The sequence below is a fragment of the Lepisosteus oculatus genome, chromosome 7, assembly GCF_040954835.1.
Source record: "Lepisosteus oculatus isolate fLepOcu1 chromosome 7, fLepOcu1.hap2, whole genome shotgun sequence".
NCBI lineage: Eukaryota > Metazoa > Chordata > Actinopteri > Semionotiformes > Lepisosteidae > Lepisosteus > Lepisosteus oculatus.
Genome location: NC_090702.1, coordinates 27,869,590 through 27,887,657, shown reverse-complemented (window position 1 = coordinate 27,887,657; position 18,068 = coordinate 27,869,590).

Sequence of the window (18,068 nt, the reverse complement as noted above, 5' to 3'; positions counted from 1 at the left end):
TAATTATTTTGGTGAAATACTTCATCCACAAAAGTAAATGGTCTAATACTGCTCCCTCTATTAATGCTTTTAAAGTACAATTCCTTTCTTACTTAAATTAAATTCAAAATTTAAAGAATCAAAAGGCAAGACATACAATGGAAATATGTAAAAAATATAAATTTCAGCTTTTAGAATTGTGAATTCCTCTGGATATGAAGTGTCCATTTCTGTATATTTTGTCATATTCCATCTCCTTTTTGTATTCCTGGTGTTTTAAAAAAAACTGTTTTAAAAAGCCCACAGTCCACCATTCCATCTGGGTACTATGGAAGCCTCCGTGGTGGAAATTAGATTCCATAAAAATTAGTGTAATTAATTTGAATTTTATCAGGGCACTGTAAAAGACAAGTCTTCAGGCCTGTAGATCCTGTACGATTTATAAATATAGTGTAACGGAACAACCGACATACAGGTTGTATGATCTGGTTGCAGTGCGGTGATGGCACCGCCATCCCCTGCGCATAACAGGGAAGTTTGCCACTGGGCTAAAGAAGGTCTTTAATCCGTTACAATAACAAAAGGACAGACAATGAAATGTGGGCTATTTCGAAGTCGCAAATGTGAGATAAAAAGTCTCAAACTTGAACAGACTTGAACTATTATTCCAGACATGTTTAATTGTTTAGTTCATGATAGTAAATACAGATTTACTAGTATCTGAAACTAAGAATGTCAGACTGATAAAACCTACAAGCTGAACTATAGTCTATGTATTTTAACTCACAAGTTATTAACTCTTCTCCTTGTAATGAGTGAGTGATCAGCAGATCATTTCACACATACAGTCATGAAAAAGAAAGTACACCCTCTTTCAATTCTATGGTTTTATATAGCAGGACATAACAAAAAATCATCTGGTCTTTACCAGGTCCTACAATTAGGTATATCTAACTACAGGTGACAAACAACACGTAACAGATTCCACAATTTCATTATTTATTTAACAAAAAATAGGCCAACATACAGAAGTCATGTGTGAAAAACTAAGTACACCCCATGATTCAGTAGCTTGTAGAACCATGAGTTTATCAGTCTCTCAGTTGTGTGACTGTTTTTGGGCCACTCTTCTTTAAAACATTGCTTCTTTTCATTAATGTTTGAGGGTATTCATTTTTGCACAGCTCTCTTAAGGTCCCGCCACAGCATCTCAATGTGGTTGGGGTCTGAACTTTGACTTTGAATGACTTTGGCCATTCCAACACCTTGATTCTTTTCTGTTTCAGCCATTCAGTTGTAGATTTGCTGGTGTGCTTGGGATCATTGTCCTGTTGCATGACCCAATTTTAGCCAAGCTTTAGCTGTTGGACAGATGGCCTCACATTTGTCTAGAATACCTTGGTATAAAGAAGAGTTCATGGTCGACTCGATGACTGCAAGGTGCCCAGGTTTTGCCTGCAAAACAAGCCCAAATCATTACCCCTCCACCACCGTGCTTGACAGTTGGTATGAGGTGTTTGTGGTGATACGCTGTGTTTGGTTTGGCCAAACTTGGTGTTGTGTATAATGACCAAACATCTCCACTTTGTTTAGTCTCGTCTGTTTAAAGGGCATTGTTCCAGGAATCTTGTGGTTTGTTCAGATGCAACTTTGAAAACCTAAGCCATGCTGCCATTTTCTTTTTGGAGAGAAGGGGCTTTCTCCTGGCTACCATTCCATGAAAGCCATTCTTGTTCAGTCTTTTTCTGACTGTACCATCATGAACTTTAACATTTAACATGTTAACCAAGGCCTGTAGATCCCTAGATGTACAGTAGCTCTTGGGTTCTCTGCGATTTCTCTGAGAATTATACCGTCTGACCTTGGGGTGAATGTGATGGGATGCCCACTCCTAGGAAGATTGGCAACTGTCTTGAATGTTCTCCATTTGTAAATAATCCTTCTCACTGTAGAATTATGGATTTCAAAATGTTTGGAAATGGCCTTATAACCCTTCCCAGATTGATGAGCAGCAACAATTGCTTCTCTGAGTACATTGCTGATGTCTTTTCTCCTTGGTATGGTGTTAACACACACCTGAATGCTACAGATCACCAAACTGCCAGAAGTTCTGCTTTTATAGAGGTGGTCACTTAAGTGGATTTGATTAGCAGCACCTGGCTACTAATTACCTTCTTAATTCCTAAGGAAGCAGTAAGGGTGTACTTATTTTTTCCCACATGGTTTCTGTATTTCATTTTGGCTTACTTTTTGTTAAATAAATAATGACATAGTGAAATCTGTTACAAGTATGTGTTGTCTGTGATCTGAGGTAAGATTTGTCTAATTAAAGAAGTTGGTGAGGACCAGGCGATTTTTATTTATGCCCTGATATGTAAAACCATTGAATTGAAAGAGGGTCTACTTTCTTTTTCACGTGACTGTATATTCTATTGGATTTGTTGTTTGTAATATGTGTTTTTGGCATCATAGCAATAAATTGTATATTTTATTTTTAGAATTAGTGTATGAGATTACAAATCATATGTTTGAATCCTAAAAGTTACAGTAAATTAAAACTCTCACAGCACTATGTCATTGACAATTCCACATTGTGTGTACATTTAATTAAATACATAATTGGGAAAACAAAATGTTTAAAAATAAAAAAAAAACATTGTTTAATACTGATAACATGAAAATCATCAAAATTGTATACATTTTTGATATATGATCCCTGAAAAATTTTGAAAATTGTTTAAACATCTGTATTATAATGTTCCAGATTATTTTTACCATTTCTCTTTTTTAGTAATTTCTAACATTTACACAGGCACCAAACTGCAAGTGATGTTGCTATAGAAATTTGAAATCTCAAGAGGTAAAGGTTTGCCTTCAGGCATCTTATCAACGCATTGTATCTAAACGACCATCTGTAATGTTTTTCTTCAGCAGTGTCATTTACACATGTAGTATTTTTCTTCTGCTTCACTGCTCAAGAGATGTTTAGAAATTGCAAACTAAAGTACAATTAGAAGCTCTTCTGGTTGGAGCCCTTTGTGGGGTGTCAAATTACTTATTAAATGTGTAGCATCTGGGAAATTAGTACTTAAGCATATGGTATCCTGCATTTAAACATAAAATGCAATACTCAGCATATTTCGTTTACTTATCAATTTATTTGAATGGGTCTTCCAATTCCCTCCTATTCCCTTAGGCAAAAAGACAAAACGCAATCAACATTTTCCAATCTCTTTCCCCTTTGGAATGGTTTTGGATCCTTTTTCCATAGCTTGCATGTATCCCACACAAACAATATCTCTGTGTTTTAGATGCTAGTGCTACAGTATATTCCAATCAAAGCCAAGAAAAACTGTTGAACTGTTGGCAATATTCATAACTTTACTGGATTGGAAGTTTGCAAACATCAGAGATGATTCACAAAGCAAACAAAACAGACTACTGTATGTGTGGTGGAAAAGGGGTTTTCCATAAATACCTGACAACATGGTATTAATACACAAGGTAGAGCAATTTTGTAAACTTAGGTTGCATTACCCTTAACCCTAACTCTAGCTGAGGAAAGCTAAAAACATGGAAAAATACATCCAGTATTTAAAAAAAAAACTGTATCCCAATCAGACAAAATTAAACTAATAACATATATCAGGGACCAATGTTACTACTAGATCCTTGGGGTTTAGAAATTGTATAAATCATCTAACATAGAATTTCTGTTGAATGAAGATTCTGAGTTTGCCAGAAACTGTATCCTGAAGTCACTGCTAAGAATGTTGTCAGTTACTAAGCTGACAAGCAATTAAGTCTAATTAAAATAGCTTATTCTTTATTGTCATTTTAAATTAAATTAACATTTCCATCATGCTTCATGTGGTATATGTTATTTTGTCATTTAAATACAATGTTTAAATTTATAAATAGTTGCTAAGAGATGCTTAACCTTGGTAACTGATATCCTCAACACAGGATAATTGTTATAATACATCAGTAAAGTACAGTTGGATCAACAATTTCTTTCAATCTTACTTAAATGTCTTACATTTGCACATCTTTTACACGCACTTTAAACTATTTTGTTATTCTGATTTTTAAAGAAAATTTACCATCTTACATCTGGCTCATGAGACCACATTGTAGTATGATTGCTTTAGCTATCAGTAAAGATATTCTAAAAGATGTCACTATATTAAAAAGTAGGAGAGAGGTACTCATCAATCAAGCATATTATTAAAAGATAAAATAAGTATCTTCCATGCAGAATTTAAACATGATTGATGGCGTATTAGAATGGTAAGAATTTGTACATAAGGATGAGAAACAGCACATCAATCTGTTAAGCTTAATTATAGATCTTCTTGGCTGTTTTTTTCATATATGTTTCTCAGACCAACCAGAAGAATAGTGATATTTTAACAGAATGTTAGTGCCAGAAATGTATGAGTGACATGGTTTTTCACACTTCATGTGACGGCCGTAAAAAACAAAAGCCTTAGGTTATAATATTTGAACCTGACAACAATTATATTGAAAGCTATGGTAATGTCTCATATGGCGTGTCGCATCTCATACGGTGCGTCTCACCTAGTGTTTGCCTTGGGAAATTGTCACTTTCTCATGATGGCTCACGGTTGTCCAGAGCTTGCTGCATAAATCACATGCCTTTCAGGTGATCTGCCCTTAATGACCAATTATTCCTTTCAGCTTCAACAGCGCTCCGTCATTGTTCTTTTTACCCCCTTTTAGTTTTCACATCCGCACTTTTATTCCTCAGTTCCATCTTTTTCCCCGTCATGTCTGTTTTGGTCTGTTCTGCGGTTTCCCGGGCAGATGCATCAGCAGCCTCTCCATGGTTATCTCCTTCTGTACCCTCTCTGTGGTTCTCAATGCCAGGATTCTGCTCCAACATCAAATTCCCCTTCTCCCTCAGGGCTCAACAAAAGGATCCTATTCCAAGAAACCTGAGTGTCCTTTATGTCCTGGGAGTTCGCCACAGGATTCCACTCCATAACCGAGGCTTCCCAATTCCATTGACTGAGGCAGTCCACTCAGACTCTGATCCAGCTCACTCCATTGCAGGACTTCTGTCAGTACTCTAACCTCCTGTTCCAGTTCCCAACTGCATGGTGATCCCTGGACGTTTCCTCAGCTGGCCTCCCTTCCCTTTGGTTCTGTCCACATTCAGGAGGCAGCTTCTGTCACTCAGGACCCCAGGGCTCTTCCCTTGTAGCACTGCTTCCTTGTTCCAGATCTCTCACTCAATTCAAGGACTTCACTGTGCACTGCAATCCTGCTTCTTCGTTCCCATTGCACTTTGCACTGTACTCCAGAATTTTGCTGTTTACCACAGCCTCTGTACCGGGCAGCACTCAGACACCTGGGCTCCACCCTGGAATTCCTGCACTCTTCTCTGCTGGCCTCCTTTCCCTGTGGTTCCATCCCACATCCAGGAGGCAGCTTCTGTAATCCAGGACCCCAGGGCACTACCCTTGCAACTCTCCTTCTCCATTCCCGTTCTACTCCACTCCCAGATTTCACTGCGCACCGCATCCTCTGAACTGGACTGCACACAGGCTCCTTGTTCTGCCCTGGGAACCCTGGACGTTTCCTCTGCTGGCCTCCCCTCCCTGTGGTTCTGTCCAACATCCAGGAGGCAGTTTCTGCCATTCAGGACCCCAAGGTTCCCCCCGTGCAGCCATGCACCTTATTCCAGTCCATGCCTGCACGCCGATCCCAGACCTCCGCTCTGTACTCCCTAAATCTCTTCTCCACTGTCCTTCCATCCCCATGGTTCTGTCATACATCTAGGAGGCAGTTTTTGCTTTCCAGTCCTTCTCAGAAGTATCTTCCAGTGGGTCTAGAAGACGGCTGGTTATCTGATCCCGATCGCACCCAGGCGCCTCAGTCAGAGAGTGAAGTTGGAACTCCTGGCCTGATCTCAGTGAAGACCTCCCATTAGGGCAGGCACCTTGAATCAATGGCTCCTGGGTTTTCTAACTGGACCACTGTGTGGGGGTTTCCTGCCTCATCAGCTTGGCTAGACCCTGCTCACAGTAAAGCCCCTGGGGCCAAGCATAGATGTGTCCTGAGGAGACTTCTTTTTAAAGTGACAAAGTTTATAGGAATAGTGTATTTAAAATTTGATTGAAATTACTTACAGTATCTGTCTAAGGAAATGGCAACTTCACTGTAAGGTCAAGGCATACAGGACCCACACTTCCACATTCATACACACATTGCTTCAAAATGAGGCAGGGAGCCTCTCAAATGGTGATGATGGAGTGGAAGGAGAGGTCCAAGAATTATGCCCGAAACTGTATTTAGGAGGTGAGATATTTATGTGTATGAGATGTGGGCAAGTTTAAAGACCTCCTCTTGAATGTCTGTTTAAAATCTATATATTTTTTAAATCTCTCTTTTTTAAGTGATGCACTTTCACAAGATAGTTTGAAGGAATAGAAAAAATTGCATTTTCAGCAAAAATAAATGGTGATCTGTAATCTACCACAAGGTTTACAGGTGAGGTGTTCAAAATCCATTCTGAACTTTGTAGCTTTTTTTGCTCAAGGAAAAAGATTTTGCAGCCTCTTAGTTTTCTGACAGTTCAGACCTTGAGACACAGACTGAACAGACCAGATCAATTTAATGGACTGAAGAGGTATGAGAGCCTGGGGGAGCCCATGAAAATTGGAAGCTGACAGAAAAGGTATAGGAGCCAATGTATTGCACACCTCTTCGGGTTGTTTCCCATTTTGTTCCTGGGAAACACAATGAAGTTAGAATCAGCAAGATAAAAAATGATAGGCTAACCAGTCTATGCTATATTAGTGGAAGTTTTGAACTGAAGATTGGGAGGGTTAATGTTAAAACTAGCCATTTTCGCCCAGCTGTTCTAAAACAATCATTACCAACATCTCTTTTTTCACGTTTTGTTTCATACATGATTCATCAGTCCTTGGACCACATTATAAATAACATAAAAGACAGAAGGAAAAAACAAATTCTACCTGTCTTGCGATTGCAAGTCATCCGTGATTAATCTATAGTTGGACCATAATCCAACCAATTAATACACCAAATGCAGCTCTTACTGTATGTATTTATTGCAACCACATTTTACATTTGTGATTTGTGATTAGGATCAAGTTTTACATTTTTATTTATATAGATTGTACTTGAATAGTATTAGCTAGTGATTGGTAAATTTATCAATTTCTAATCTATCTAAGCATGCATAAGTAGTTAACACCTATAAACACATTGTTCAGGTTGAGAATGAGCATGTATTTTACTTTGCAGTAGCTAGTTTGCAGCTTCACTCCAATTCCTTTTAAAGTAACTTAGAAAAGAATATCTTTCTTCAATACAAAGTATTAGAGATTTGATGCTATGGTCAAGGACCGCGAAATTTGCTGACTTAAGGACCAAAAAGTAATCAGAATACAAGTTCAGCCACTGTCTAGATTGGATCATTCGACCACAAAGTCCCAATACAAACCTGCAATGAGCAGTGCAAACACAGCATTAAGTTGTCATGACAAATGACCACAGCCCCTTCCCCCTAAAGTCAATTAAAAATCACTTGTGAACTTTCTTTAATCCATTTAGCTTTGGAAAAAGTTCCACATCAACTCCTTCAAATAAGTACTTGTCCCAGTGGGATTTTCAGAAAAGAAACAGAGGGAAAAAATCACATTTGACCTTTAAGGTTGTGAACTTTAATTGAAAAACATTGAAATGATCAATGAAATGTGTGTTGATATTTATAAGGAAGGTGGATTCAATGAGCAATGTACATAAAAATGTCAGTATTGACATCTTAAATGTTGAATGTGTTGAATGTAACCATGGGAAACTTTTGCCATATACATTCTAAGGGCCAGAGCATCCCAAATAGTTCTTTAGTTGTTAAATGTCTTCCTAAATTCTGATAATCTAGATTACTTAACTTTAATTTATTTGGCCAACATCCTACCTTCATAAAGCCCTCTGGACATATTGAAAATTGCATTTTTTATTTTCTTTATTCAATATTTTTACAGTGTATTATAGATGTCTTTTTACAAGAGCCTTTAATGACTTCCTGTTCTGCTGGAAGAACTCAATTTGAAATATCTGCTTAAATCAACCTTGTTCATCCCTGTCAAGGTTTTTGAATACTGTACAGTATGTCACCTTTTAACCACTGCCTGCTAAATCTTAAAATATTTAGCTCTTTCAGTCTTTAATTTTAACTCATCTCTTTTTGTCCTTCTTCTCTAAGGCATGTATGTCCCTTTGATGACATGGTGCCCCAAACAAATGTGCTCTACATTCAATTTAATTAGGTCATGATAGACTTTTACCCCAGTATGACTGGACTTAAAGTATAGGCTCCTGTAAATATATCCTTAGCATCTTATTTGCTTTCTTAGTTATTAATTAATAAAATATGAAACAGTGACATTAATGAACTCATTACAATACTTATTTTAACCAGATACTGTCTGTTAGTGTGCCACACATTTTATATGGTTTTTAATCAATACAAACACGTTACATTAAATGTTGGTTCAAAATTAAACCTCTGTAAAAGATCAACACAAGAAAAGTACAATAAATAATATAGCAGATCATCAAGAAAATAGGCAGGATTTCACAAATTTAAAAAAAGAATGACATAAATAACTTCCTAAAATGACAAACTGTGTTTTAGACTTTATCTGTACTAGTCTAATTCAGATTTTGTATATTCTCCCTGTGTCTGCGTGGGGTTCCTCCATATGCTCAAACTTCCTCTCACTTTCCAAAGACGTGCTGGCTACATTTACTGATGCGTCTAAATGATGTGTTCGCTGATCAGTCCACACTGACGTATGGGTGTGTGTATATGTGTGGTGTGCAGCCTTTGGTGGTCTGGATTCCCAAGTGGTGTGTAGTTCTACTTTGTGCTCAAACCTTCAAGAATGGGTTCCAGGTTGCTGCAACCCTTACCATGAATAAGTGCCTTTCTCGTTATGGATGCATAATCCAGTTTGATTATTTTTCAAAAATACATATTTTCTGTAGTAATAACACATACAAATCATATGGACCAATGAATAAGAGATTTAGAGATTTTACTAATTTATATTAATATAAATTATAGTTTTCACACTTTTTACTTTTGTCAAATAAAACAAATACATAATCATGAGTCATTGCATGACATGTAAAAGTTTAATTTCTTAACGTAATAGAAGTTTCTGTTATTTCTTTTTATATGTAAAATTTGTTTAGACAAAGTTGACAACAGCAAGCTGTTTATACTAAATGGTGTTAATTAACATAGGCTTGGGAGAAGGTCAAATTCTAAAGAACACTTCTTTCTCCTATGCATATATAATAGGAGCATATATCCTAGGCTGGACACAACTCTTCCTGCATCTTTCTTAGTATTCCTCCATCCACCCCAACTTTACTATTTCAGCATCCTCCCTGGTTCAGTCCTCTTTATATCCATTTATATGTCTGCTTCTTTTCATTGTTATTAGAATTTGAACATAGTAAATAACAACCAACATTCATACCTACAGCTTAAGGTGGAACTAAGCAGTGCGTGTGAGTTGAAGGTGAGCCCACATGCTAGCTGATAGAGAGACAGAACTGGAAAGCTGCAGGCAGCATGATGACAGGAAAGATGTAGGTAGCACGGAGTGATAGTAGGCTTGGGATACAAGCATAGCGTGGTCCAGGATAGAGGTCATATACAAGAATGGTTCTAAGATGGAGAGACAAGTTGAAGGCACAAAGAGGCAAATCCAGAATCATAGTTGAGGCAAACAGGCAAGTGTAGGAGTTTTGTGAATTTACTGGGACACTTTATTGATTGCAGAAGTAAACCATGAGGTGATTCTTTTATGGCTATTAGAAAATCAACCGTCAGAACAATCTGCAACGCACACACACAGATTCAAATACACAGAATACATTTATTAATACATAAATTGTGCATATAAAACAAATAACAGTTTGCCTGGATACATTTTAAGATACAATTGAATTCTTGATCGGCAATGTATAATATTGGGTTACTTATCCAGATATGGAATTGTATTTCCTGGGGCACAGACACAAAATACCTGCTGGTAGGCTCTGTCAGGGCCACATCCAATTGGCACGATACTGGCTCGTTGCACTATCAGTCCTGGTGCAGATCTGAGATGTGGAAAGAAGGAAGGGGATATTTCTGCTGTCAGCAACACACCAGGCAGTGTCTCTCTCAGGGACCTACTAGTAGTCAGGCTGACTAGTAAAAAGTCTCAATGCCCAGAGGGTGACTGCGGGTGGTTTGCTTCAGTGCTACTGCTGAATAAAACTTATTCAGATTGTCAACAAGAGTCCAAACATATACCTCGATGATCAAATGAAGCATCCACATTGTCAGTTAGCATTTCACGAGAATTCTTACATACGGGCCTTTCTCTGGCTGATGCTTTGCTGAAAGAAGGCTCCAGTCCCTATACAGACAACATTGGCAGTCACGTAATTGTCCCTGAGGGTGCGTGAAAATTGCCGGAGAAGCAAAGTTCTGAGCTGTGTGGTGTCTTTTTACCTAGAACGCAGACAGGCGATGATTGGTTGAGAGTTTGGCGGGCATTTGAGACCCACGTGGGGTTACCACGCCCTGCAGGTTCCTGATTGGTTGGTCACTTCTAGGGATGAATAACAATGAACTCTGACCCTAGGACTTCAATCCAGATGTTCCCAAGAATCTCATAGACAGATAGGCACCAGGAATGGCCATTGATAATGATAGCCAGTCATGGCTGGTCGCATCCCCATGTGGGAGCTGCTCCTTATCGGAAAGAAAACACTTCAAATCAGAAACTACATGAATATCTTATCTGTGGCTGCACCACAGAAATGAGGAAGAGAGATGGGGGCCTCATTTAGGAAAGCACAGCAACACTCAATTCTGTCTTATATATAAGCATTGCTACTACACAAGGTTTGAAGCATGGGAAATACAAAGTTCAAGGCTCAAAGGGGCAAATCAAGATATGTCGTCAGGCCAAAGCTAGGGTCAAGTGCAAGGAAACACAGAACAAGTACAAGGAACTGAGCTAGTGATCAAAGCTGGGGTCAGAGCTCTCAATACCAGAGCCCGAGTATTGTCCAAGTTAGGCATGGTTGCACATTGCCGGCAGGTGATACAGGTTTCCTGTCAGAACATGTTTCCATAGCAACCAGCAAAGACTGACAGGTGGCTATCGGTTCCAGCAGAAGTGAGCCTGACATCTACTTTATGTTTAAAGATGTATTTTTTTTCTGTTGACAACATGCATTAAAATTAATGTGACCAACCAGTGTAAACAAAAAAAGTACATGCATACTGTAATTGCAACTGCAGCAAAAAGAGACATATAACTAAAAATATCAAAACAGTTATTGCCTGTTTTTGCCCTTGTTTCATATTACTCTTGCTAATTTGATTCTCTTTGAATGATTAATTAGTCTTGGGTTTACAAGTAATCTGTATGATATACAGTATGTTAAGCAACCCAGTAGAGGTTACATTTTACTTTAAATAAGGTGTCAAATAATCTGACTTAAACATATTTATACAGTATCTAAGTACAGTATGACAAACAATCAGGCATCTAACATCTAACAACACACTTGAGAATATTTTGTTCTGCTTAGCAGCAAGAGTGAAGCTCTTTATTTGTTTGAGACTATATCAGTCACTCAGTGGGCCACTTTATCAATGTTTCAAACCCACTGTAGTTCATTTAATGTTCATGTTTTAATTGAAAAAAAAATGTGTAAGCTTTAGTAATTTTCAAACAAATATTTTATGATACATGTACTCAGACAGCTGCGTTAACATGTGTGTCCCACATCTACATGTGCTCTTAGACACTAAACTGATACTGATCTAGGCAATGTCTGGGCCCCTTCAGTTACCTCATTAGCTGACTTCACCAGGCTGAAAGAGATATTTTTGAAAAGGATATTGGACATTTTTTATACCCTTCTCGTGATCTGTACCTACTGTATACAGAACTTTATCCCCAAGTTGTTTTTAAAGCTTCTTGGTCTACATGGTTGAATCTTTGCTGTAAATTCATTACCCCACTGAAGGCCTTATAGAAATAGGTGCATTTAACAGAAATCATGTGAAACTCAATTCTTGCATTTTATTTAATTCTGTGCACCTATATTAATTTTGTTTTTTCCCAGCAAAGGTTTTGAATACTTACAGAATTGTGACTTTTTTCATATTTATTTGTTTTGGAGTTCTTTATGTTTTTTTTGCTTTGTGGGTTGTGCTGTACAGTATATAACAAATATTAATTGCTACTTCAAAGCCTTAAAACAAAAAAATATGAACACTGCAAAGGTCTAAATGCTTTTGCAAGACAGTTTAAGTCAATGTGATTTTGATTCAAGTTGTTTGCTTTCTCTGTCCATGAAAATAGATGTTTTTCATGAAGTCATGAAACCATTCTTTTTAGAAACATGTGTTCAATGCTGTGGCACAATGGTCATAGCTCTCAGAGCACTCAATGCAGCGACATACTGTATGTTCTACTGTTCAGGAAGAATGGAAGCTTCTGAAGGATGGAAGCTTTTTAAGTTATCAAAAGATTTAACAGTATACAAAAGTATTTTTAAAACATGCTTTTATTGTCAAAACACTCCAAAAGCACATTACAAGTTAGTAATACAAATGGAGCTTCTTGGTATGATCCACTCAAGTGAAAAACAGGTTATATAAAAGCACATTCAAAATTATTCATTTACAGTCCCAATTTATAAATCAGGTTGAAACAATCCCAATATTTCTTTAAAAAGAGGAATTTTATAAATGGATTACAGCAGCTGAAATTTTGGACTATTATTTTATTCATATTTCTTTTTGTCTTATTTTCTTCAATACAAAGATAAAGTACATTTGAAGCTAAGAGGAACTTGATATATGAAAGGGTCAAGCATTTAATTTAATAACTTTAAATTCAATTGTGAATCTTATCTATAACAAAAGAAAAAACCTAGGTACTGACAAAGGCAGTAACTATAAGCAAAAATAGGTTTGTATTCTTCTTTCATTAACAAATTTAACACGCAAAAGAAAGAGTGACCCACAGTGACTAAATTATTGACTTCACAATAAGAAAACTTTGACTTAATTTAAGGTGTTTTAGATAAACACTGTAATTATGTAGATGAGTGATGAAGAATATCTGGATATAGCATCTGTTATGAAGAGACCTTTAACTACTGTAGGCTCAGTGAAAATACTGGATCTCAAAATGAGAAAAAAAGCAGTGATTTTGTTCTTGAAACTGTGTTTTTTATTAGATTATACTGTGCATTTTAATAAGAGTGTAAAATGAGATACTGAACAATTTGGATAATACAAGGAGGACCTACTTTATTAATAGACATTTAAATGTTGTTTTTTTATTTATTCTGTATGTGTAAAACATAGCAGCATTGATGAAAAGATGAATCTTTGAGAAATCAGACAATAAAGTATTATAGTATTATATCATAGATTGAAAGCATATATGACAATTCAAAGTAATACATTCTGTAGCTTGTACAGGAATCAAAAGACCACAAAGCAGGCATCTGGTCTGAATGGGATGTGAATCTATCACTGTGCATATACATAAGCAGGACATCAGGTTCAACAGCCATCAGTATGAAGATGCAAGGATACTGGTGCACAGACCTTCAAACAAAAATTGAATTAGTGGAAACTAATCACAAATTCCAAAATCATAAAACAGCAACAGAATTTTCTGTGGACACTTCTGTGGGCATTAACTGAGTATTTTTTACTAGGCTTGATTTGTTTGATAAATCTTTTTTGATGATATGATTTCTTTGAATATATTTTTCCTGAAAATGGAAACTAAAACATATTATGACAAATTATCATTTAGATTATTTTAATACTTCTGTTCTGTATACAAAACACAAGAAATCGTAACCTCTTAGAAAAAAATTAGATTAAAAAGACAAATTATAGAAGAATAATAAATGCATCCAGACATTTCAGAAAAGAAAAGGAAAGGAAAAGAGAATAAATCTCTCCAAAAAACCCTTTCATTCATAAAAATAGAATAAAATATAAAAATACTCTTTATTCTTTTACACATTCCACAATGTATTAAATATTCTAAACTGAAATTAAAATAAGTCTATTTATTACTAGAAATATAGTAAGTTTGAAAACATTAAGACGGACAGGTCGCTTTGTCAAACGTGCCAACAAAAGTACTTTGGGTCTCTTTTTCTATAGAAATGTAATGTCATGTAACAAAGTAATTGATTGGAACCACAACTTGTACATTAAAATATAGAAACCACTTAACAGAGCAATAGACAGCCATTTTCCTTGACAATTGTTTTATAACTAGGTCACAACGATTTAACATTATTGAAAAAAATCATAAAATGTCATAAAATTTAATATACTTTCCACAGCATAATGTCTTTCCAGGCCTTACAATTACTCCTTAATAGTATCCTCCCAGTGAGACTGCAGTAGCTTTTCCACATTGGTGACTTTGACTTCTTCCACTCCATTTAGGTTGCTGATAAATAATCTCACTCATAAATGCTGGCTACACCACCTAAAATATGACTCCTGGTGTGGCTCATACCATTCCTTTTACTATGTATGTGTCATACAGGTTATAGCAACTTCTTTCCAGGCTTTCTTAGTGTTATTACTCTTTCAGTTATACTAATTATACTCCACATGTACTGTAAATGTAATTAGTGGTGCACCACAGAGGTCTTTACTATGACCATTAATTAATTTCTATAGTCTATATTCTAGTATACTGTAGGTAGTAAAGTAATCATGTACTAGTATTAACAAACACCACAGAAGTGGCAAATGAAATTCATAGAGCTTTAGATATTTCAAGAGTGGGCAAACACCAGTCAACTGAAAATGATATACTGTACATAGTAAAATAGAATATTCTGAGCTAGAACTGTCCTTTTTGTTGACACATTGTTTACATCTTCCAGGGAATGTTGAAAGCAAATAAAAAGGCAAACAAAATGCTAGGTTATACAATTAAAAGTCAGACTTTAAATCAAGGGATTTTATTATATAACTGCACAAGTAAGTCCCCAAATAGGATTTTGTAAAGAATTGTTGTCACCATGTTATAGAAAATATATAGTAGATTTGTTATTAGTCCAGAAAAGAACAATTGGATTAGCTGGACATTCTGGGGCTGCCCTACACGAGAGAATGCCCTACACTGACAGGCTGAAGGAACTTAATCTTTTTATTCATGAAAAAAGAAGATTAAAAAGGGACCTGATAATCTACAAGTATTCAAATTCTCCAAAAGCACTGACATACAGTAGTTTACCTAGTAGATTGCTTCAGAATTACCAGTGAAATCTGAACCAGAAAAAAAAGTGGAAACAATGTGGAAGTACATTTCAAACTCAGGATAGGACACACTTCTTTGCCTAAAGGTTTCTGTGAGCATGATACAAGATACCCAGCCATGCTGTTGAAGCCAATATCCTAACTTCTTTCAACATAAGGTTGTGAACCTGGATCAATTAACTATTAACTACCAAACAGACTAGAAAGGCAGGATGGCCTCTTCTCATTTGAAAACATACTTATTATGTTTTTCCTTTGGAATAAAATTAATTGACTATCTGATTATATTTTCTATTCTTATATCTTCAATTTTCATTAACAAATTAAAATGTTCTTTCAACTTGTCAGTCTATTTCAGTAAATCTTCCAGATCTCACAAAAACATTTGCAGATATGATAGCAGACTGCATCTGAGCTTGAGAGCCAGATGCAGCTGAAGACCAAAAATAAAATCTTGATTGCTTTTCAGGATAGCTGATTGAAAATCAAAGTGCTTTATTAAAATATTTGATTCTGAGATACATGAAAACCCGAAGTCTAGCCAATGAAAGGCAATTTATTTCTGATGTAGATGATTGTGTTGTATTTAATTAAGGTAGTAATTACAACATTAGGAGAGTCTTAGTAATCAGTTCAAAATTAACCTCTCTATCCTCGGGAGCTTTTCTAAAATGAGTTACACAATCTTTTACAGAAACCAATTAGTCAACAAATGATGACTATGGAAATAAAATAAGCTGCATGTATACTGATGAATTGCAGCAACACATACTTTGAGCTGTAATTAAAGGTATGAAACTTTTGCTTAGACTACGTTTATTAAACAAATGTAAAATGAAGATTTACAGGGTGTTGTTGCTGGGTATAATCTATTATTTATTTTATCTCACAATATCTATATATTGTAAATGGTTTGAACTAGCATCACACACTATATTTATTATTCAAGAAAATATTTCATTACACCCATAAGCTTCTTTTATGCATTATATGCAATTTTACATAAAACCCATGCTTGTCAAATAGACCCTGTTATGTTATTCCTAGAGCCTTCTGTTTCCTGACAGTGAAAACCTAATGAATGCTGTGCCTGTCAGCATTGCAGTTTTATCTTCTGCAAGCAATAATTTCTTCATACTTCACCAGTGAATGGATTTATTGTCACATTTTAATTAAATAATTTCTTGTATGGCAATAAATGGAAAACACACTAAGAGAAAATGGTTTGACTCCCAGTTGTTTCATCATGGGTCTTAGTTGCAGTAATACCAAAGGCTGTTACTATATGAATCAATGTACATTTGGAAACATTTAAATAATATAGAGATACAGTGCCTATGAAAAGTATTCACCCCCTTAGACTGTTTCACATTTTATTGTGTTGCAGCATGGAACCATGATGTATTTAACTGATAATGTTTGCCACTCATCAACACAAAGTACTCTATAATGTCAAAGTGAAATAAAAACCAGACATTTTACTAAATTAATTAAAAATAAAAAACAAAACATAATTGAATGCATACGTATTTACCCCATTCCTTTGACATACCTAAATTATCTCTGAAGTAACTCCAAGTCACATAATTACGTGACTGGAGTCCACCTGTGTGCAGTTGAGGTGTTTCACATGATTTCAGAATAAGTACACCTGTGTCTGGGAGCTTCCCCACTTAGTGCATTTCCAAGGAAACACCACACCATGATGACCAAGGAACATTCCAAGCAATTCTGAGACAAAGTTCTTGAAAATACCAGTCAGGGCAAGGATATAAGAAAATTTCCAAGGCATTGAACATACCCTGAAGGACAGTGAAGTCCATCATTAAAAATCTGAGAAAATATAGAACAACTGTGAATCTGCCCAGAACTGGCCCTCCTCCAAACCTGAGTGTGCAGGCAAGAAGAGCCATTGTAAGGGAGGACACAAAGAGGCCTAAGGCAACTCTAAAGGAGTTACAGTCCTCCATGACAGAGATGGGAGAAACTGTGCATGAGACAACAATAGCACGCACACTTCATAAATGTGGCTTGTAATGAAGGACGGCAAGAAGAACAAAGAAAGCCTTTGTTGAAAAAAACTTGTACCACATCTCGGCTGGAATTTGCCCAACTTGGAGGAAGATTCTATGGTCTAATGAGACCAAAATTGAACTTTTGAGCCTCAATGTTAAGTGCTATGTTTGGAGCAAACCTAACAGCACATCACACTGAGAACACCATCTCTACAGTGAAGCTTGGTGGTGGTAGCTTCATGCTTTGGGGATGCTTCTCTGTGACAAGGACTGGAAAACTCATAAAGATAGAAGGAAAAATGAATGGAGCTAGAGACAATGACCTGAAACATACAGCAAAAGCCACACTCGAGTGGCTTTAAACAAAAACGTTAATGTCCTGGAGTGGCCCAGTCGAAGCCCAGACATCACTTGAGACCAATTGAGCATCTGCAGAATGACTTAAAAATTGCTGTTCACAAATGGTCCCCATCTTACTTGATGGAGCGTGAGCAATTTTGCCAAGAAGAATGGGCAAAAATTCTAGTGTCAAGATGTGCAATGCTGGTAGAGACTTACCCAAAGAGACCCACAGCTATAATTGCTGCCAAAGGTGGTCCTACCAAGTATTAACTCTGGGGGGTGAATATTTAAGCATTCAATTATTTTCTGTTTTTTTTTAATTAATCAGTATTTAGTAACATTTC